Source organism: Podarcis filfolensis (genome assembly GCF_964270895.1).
Source record: "Podarcis filfolensis genome assembly, chromosome: Z".
Taxonomy (NCBI): domain Eukaryota; kingdom Metazoa; phylum Chordata; class Lepidosauria; order Squamata; family Lacertidae; genus Podarcis; species Podarcis filfolensis.
The window spans coordinates 47695027-47701815 of NC_139617.1; positions in this window are offsets into that span (position 1 = coordinate 47695027).

Below are 6789 nucleotides of genomic sequence, written 5' to 3' on the forward strand. Positions count from 1 at the left end.
CCGAAGGGGCGGGGAAGGAGAAAGGGGCGCGGCTCGCCTCTCGTCGCCCTGCCGCCATCTTGGACACGAAAGGGCACTGGCCCCGCTCCCTCTCCACTGCACTCTGCACATGCTCAAGGGCACGCCTTTCTTATAAAAAAGGGGCAGCCTGAAGGGCGGACGCGTATTTAAATTGCTTTCCTGGACCCTGCAATAAATCGTTTGCTTATGTAAATACAATTTACTTGTTTTGTTTATTTATATTACATTTATTTTCTTGGGTTTTTTTCTTGATCTTTATTCTTATTTTCTTGTTTTGTAAAATTTTTGTGCCACTTGCTTGTAACACACGCGAACACTTCAGACACTTCAAAAGCAGCTTGCAAAGAGAATAACATTAACAAACTTTACAGAACAGTAGTAGACTGAAAACACAGCAGCATTCTGAATTTATATCCCACCTGCCTTCCCGGGAGCTCATGGTGGCCTGTGTGGTTCTTCCTTTCCCCATATTATTCTCACAACAAGCTTCATTAACTATGAACCCTGAAATTTGGGTTCCCCTCCAAACCAGTGCCAAAGTTTTGTGGTGGTTTTGCAGCACACACCCAAACTAAATAATTGATACTCAAACTGGAGGTGATGGGTTTCACCCCAAAACCCAGCCTTGGTTGATGGCTATGACCCCTGATTTATGTATCAGTTATTCAGGCTGGAGGCCACTGCAGAACATGGGGTTTTCATTGCAAAATGATTGCAAAACTTTGGGAGCAGTTTGGAGGGAGCCCCACATTTTGGGGTTCATAGTTAATAAAGCTCCCACAACAACCCTGTGAAGCAGGATAGGCTGATTATTCCCCAAGGCCACAGCTAGTAAGCTTCATGGTTCAGTGTGGGATTTGAACCCTGGTCTCCCCGATGTCCAGCACTCTAACCACTACCCCACCACTGGCTCCCATATATAATATATTTTGGAGGTGTATAATCCTTTCAAACTGCTTTTAATGATTTTTGTTTTGTTATTAACTGTTTTTATGTGTTTTATTTTTGGGGAGGGCAGTATTCGGCTGTTTCTGTTTACATTTTATATATTTTGTGGTTTTATATTGGGATTTTATCTTGTGAACCGCCCTGAGACCTGTGGGTATAGAGCGGTATATAAATAAAAATAAATAAATAAAAATAAATTTGACAGTTTATTAAATCCCAGCATGTAGCCATTAGGACTAATGTGCTGCCCTGACAAGGGTGTCCTGGGTGCATGTTTTACTCCTGGAAGGGCAGACCTATGATTTTGATTGTGGTTTTTGTGGATGTTCTTGATGGAAATGACGAGGTTCCATAAAGATCTACGCTCAGAACCATGTTTCTGTGCATGACAATGCCGCAAACAGGATTTGCAGGATTTGCCATTTTGCTGTTTGAGGCAACAGTGCATTCCCCATTCCGTGTGCAAAATCTGACTAGACTGGTAATTGAGTCTTACCCCAGCTCTGGTGATAGACCCTAGGGTGCTAGGGCAGCAAGCTAGCTTAGAGCTAATAATAATAATAATAATAATTTTTATTTATATCTCGCCCATCTGGCTGGGCTTCCCCAGCCACGCTGGGCGGCTTCCAACAAAATATTAAAATACAGTAACGCATCAAACATTAAAAGCTTCCCTAAGCAGGGCTTCCTTCAGATGTCTTCTTGTAGGGCAGGCCACATAACCCACATTTCTAGCCCCTTCCCACCCTTCAGAATTTGTCACCCAAGGCAGCTGTCTCACTTTGTCTCATGGAAGGGTCGGCCCTCACTGCAAAGCACCAGATCCATGATGTTTAACGTTCAGTCAGTTGTGAGCTGGGATGGTAATGAAAAAACTGAAATCTCAAGAGGATGTGTTTTACAGGATCCAAATTTCTGCACATATTCTCTCTCTCTCTCTCTCAACTCATTTTTTTCTCCTTCCTACACCCTCTGCCCCCATTTTACAGTTGTTATAGAAATAATAGGGGGTTTGGCTTTTGCTCCCCAACTCCCCAAGGGACTGAGCCCTCTAAGTCCATGATTGGTCAGAGATGAATGGATGGAGGCAAGATCCATAGAAAGCAAGGCATAGTTCCCTCTCCTCCTTGCAAGGAGGTAGGAGAGACACAGAACAATGATGCGCAAGCCCTTATAAAGACTTTTGAAATTGCCCACCCTATAGCCCAAGGCTACCCCCCAAAACACCATACATACATCACAGAAGGAGGTGGTCTCCAGTAGAAATTTTAGAGTGTTGCTTCTCTCCTGTCTGCCAGGATACCTGATAATAATGCCTTAAAGGTAAAGGGACCCCTAACCATTAGTCGTGGCTGACTCGGGTTGCGGCTCTCATCTCGCTTTATGGGCCCAGGGAGCCGGCGTACAGCTTGCGGGTCATGTGGCCAGCGTGACTAAGCCGCTTCTGGCGAACCAGAGCAGTGCACGGAAATGCTGTTTACCTTCCCGCCGGAGCGGTACCTATTTATCTACTTGCACTTTGTTGTGCTTTTGAACTGCTGGGTTGGTAGGAGCAGGGACCGAGCAACGGGAGCTCACCCTGTCGCCGGGATTCGAACCGCCGACCTTCTGATTGGCAAATCATAGGCTCTGTGGTTTAACCCACAGTGCCACCCGCGTCCCAATGATTGGATGCGTCCTAATAATGCCTTACTTGATAGCATTTTCTGGGTAGCCTGGCCATTCCTTGGAGATGGTAAATACTTTAGTTTCTGGATCTCTTACACATATTGATAGTTTGCTCAGCTTAACAGATACTTCTCAGACTGCTTTTGAAAAGGAAGGTGTAAGCCCCTACAGTCCAAAGACAGCTGGAAAGCTTTCCCCATTTCCTTCCTCCTTGCAGAGAAATATTTGAGGTCAATTTGGGAGAGTCAAAATGGCTTCAGGATTGCTCTCCTTACTATTTCAGACACGTGGTTTAGACACTTACGTATGTGTTTGCCTTGTACATTTATTATGTATTTGATACCTTATAATTCTTATAACACAGATCACTATCCTTTAACTCCTACTCTCTGAGGTACTCCACTTTCTGGTCAGCTTCTGGATCTTGAAAATCACATAGAACTGTACATGCAGAACAAGGATAACATGGCATCTATCCAGGTGAGATGGGAACAGACTCCCCCATTTGTCTCTATGGCAACAGAGCTCACTCTTTTAAGATACAGCTGATAGTACAACAGAACCTCTGCTTACTTCGGGTTGTGAAGGCGGCAAACCTGGAAGTATTTTGCCAGGTTTCTCCACTCTATCATGCTGCATGCATGCGCAGAAGAGACACCTCTGGTTGCGGAAAGCTCGGGATCCAACCGGAGCTCCGGAACAGATCCCATCCACAACAAGAAGTACCACTGTACCTAGCCCCACTCAGCTATAAGGCCACTATCCTAGACAAAGGAAGTGTTCTGATGGGTTTCCTCTTATATACCCTACCCTTGCAGCTACAGGATCAAAGGTTTGGAAGGAACCCAAAAATGTCACCCAAACTGAGTCCTCAAACCTTTTTGGCATTTGTCTCAGGAGACAATAGAGTGCACCATCCACCCATCTTACATACTCCACTCTGGATTTGTGTAGAGTTTACTCCCTAGTCTTTTCTTCTCCTGAAGACATCCCACAAGGCAGTGGAGGTGTAGAATCAGAGCTTTCCTAGATGGGCTACCTTCCCAGGTGGATGGGCCCCACGGGCCCCTCTACACCATGTGCAGATACCACCTTCTTGACTGTTGGACCCACTCTTGGTCTTGTCTCCTCAATCCTTCGGAGACTGTCTTCGCACACAGAGTCCCAAACTCACTGAGGGTTTGTGACCCATTGGCTACCCTCACCAGATGCTGCTGGCCACTCGAAGCCAGTGTTAGGAGAGAGAAATTCTGAGGACTGTGGCTGCTATCACATGCTGGCAGCTTCTAGGAGCCACAGGTGAGAGCTGAGTGCAGGGTGGGGACCAAAGGGGGATGAACTACCTGAGAAGGAGCACAACATGCCCCCCACCAGAAGTACTGCCCCTCCCCTAACACCCCAGACACCCAGCCCCAAACCTATACCAGTACTTTTCAAGGGAAGTAGGAATGCTGGTGGCGCTGTGGGTTAAACCACAGAGCCTAGGACTTGCCGATCAGAAGATCGGCGGTTCGAATCCCCGCGACGGGGTGAGCTCCCGTTGCTCGGTCCCTGCTCCTGCCAACCTAGCAGTTCGAAAGCATGTCAAAGTGCAAGTAGATAAATAGGTACCGCTCCGGCGGGAAGGTAAACGGCGTTTCCGTGCGCTGCTCTGGTTTGTCAGAAGCAGCTTAGTCATGCTGGCCACATGACCCGGAAGCTGTATGCCAGCTTCCTCGGCCAATAAGGCTAGGTGAGCGCCGCAACCCCAGAGGAGTCTGTGACTGGACCTAATGGACAGGGGTCCCTTTACCTTTAGGAAGTAATGACCTTCATCACCTCATAATGAAAGAAGCAATGAGTTAGAGGTGCTCAGGGGCTTGCACAGGCAGCAGATGACATCTCCAAAGGTCTCCTTGCACTCTCAGATACCACGCTGGCAAGCCCTGAAGGCTCACAGTGCCTTTAGCTCTTCACTGAGACAGTCTTTCCCTCTATAGCTGTGAGGGGGCACCAGACAGCAGGGCCCATGGGCAGCTGCCCACAGTCTTGTCTCCCTTCCCCACCCCTGACTGCTGCTCAACCAGACTGGACTTAACAGTCCCTGACATGGGCTTCCTGGGAAAGCCTCTGTCTGACTGCCTTTGCTTCTCTCGTAAGCCTCAATGGAACAAAAAATGCATGTATTTAGGATGACAGGACACAGAGCCAGGGAGAATACGACAGCCCTCAGCTGTGCGCTCCTTTTCATGCAGCTGCCTCAAACTGCTGGAGAGGCAAGTTTCAAACTGAAGTTAAAAATGGTGTTGTCTCTTCAACATGTAATGAGAGAGACGGGATGTTTTATAGTCATAGCTGTCAACTTACAGATTTGAAAATAAGGGACCAGCAGCCTCGAAAATAAGGGATCAGCAGCCAAAATAAGGGATCAACAATTACTTTGATAAAATACATATTTTGTTGCGTGCAAATGGCTTTAGATAACTATTAGGTCCATAAATTACCATATAGCATATATTCAACACAAAAAACTGCAACAATTTGTTGCTGACAAAGCACAGATAGACATAGAAAGGGCCCCATTACCTTCAGTAGCTTATATAAGGGACATCATCAATAAGGGACAGCAGCAGGACGTGGCGCTGGGATAAGGGACTGTCCCGCCAAATAAGGGACACTTGACAGCTATGTTTATAGTGGGATACCCTGGAAACACTGTATTTGCCCACCTGGTCTGTTTTGGGCTACAACTCCCATAAGGCCTTGCTTCATACAGCCATGCTGGGTAGGGCTGGTGGGAGTTCTAGTACTAAATATCTAGAGGGCACCTGGTCAGGGAAGGCTGCTCTCTGGGAAGCAGTCCTATATACCAGAGGTGAATGGCCTGGGGCCTTTCAGATGTTGCTGGACACCAACTTCCACCATCTCTGCCCACTGGCCATGCTTGTTGGGGCTGACAGCAGCTGGACTCTAATCATCTCTGAAGGGCCACAGGTTAGCCATGCCTGCCTTACCAACTGATGTTCAGAGATAGACTGTCTTTGGACATGCAGGTTCCATCCTCAGCTAGGAAGATATGAGGATAAGAACTTTATCTCATTGTTGCTCTGTAGCCTCTGATATTCAGAAGCAAATTGTTCTGGAATATGGAGGCTGGTGTACTAAACAAGCTTTAATGCACAGCCATGTCAAGGTCAAATGTCCTCCAAGCAACCTCTGGCAAAGGACTGAACTTGATTGCTATAAAACAGCCTTAAAGTTAATTATTTCCCCCCCACTTCATGCACTGAAGTAGCTTGAAGTGGTGGACAGCGACATGCTGGAAAGCCAACTCGTAATTGCAGAGTTGAGTTTCCACTTGAAGGGCTAAAAATAGTCTTAATAATCAATTTGGGGGCAGGAGATCTCAGAGAATTGGATTGTTGCACAAGAAAAGGTCAGTTCCAGGTTGGGAGAGAGAAAGTTCAATGTGCATTCAATGAATGTTGTTCAATGTACTGTAGATAACATTCAGGATCCTCAACCTCCCCCATCAAGAGAAAACAGCAGGAGAATTTAATGCTCCAAAGCACATTGCAATTCATATGGTAACTATTGTTGTTGTTGTATCTTTAATACTAAGAAACTGAGAATACTGAGAAACAAGACATGGGTTCAAATTTCTGCTCAACTCATCACCATCTCCCAGCTCCTCTATCCCACTCTACCTTGCAGTGCTGCTGTGTGAATAAAATGGGGTGGGGGATACCACAAACATCACTGGAGAACATAAATGTAATGAATATAAGTAAATAAATGTTCCTGTGTCTGACAGATGGATGCTGCTTTTTAGCGCTTTTCCTCAGCATGGATTAATCACAACCTTTGTGGGTTAATGATGTAAAAACCACCACATTCCTTTCTATTAAAGAAAATTATGGATTCAAAGAAGCCATTTAATGTAGCCTGGAATCATCAGCAAGCTTACTAGGAAGTAGGCCCCATGCACAAACATGATTACTTCTGAGTAAACAAGCAAGGGATCGCAGTTAGAAACTAAACACAGTATCCCTCACTCCTTGTTCCTGAAGTTAAGGGAAGATATTAGGACTGCCAGTGGCTCTGTTCTGGCTAGGCTCCTGTGTGTTTAATATTTATTATTTTATTTTATTGAATTCATATCCTGCCCTTTCT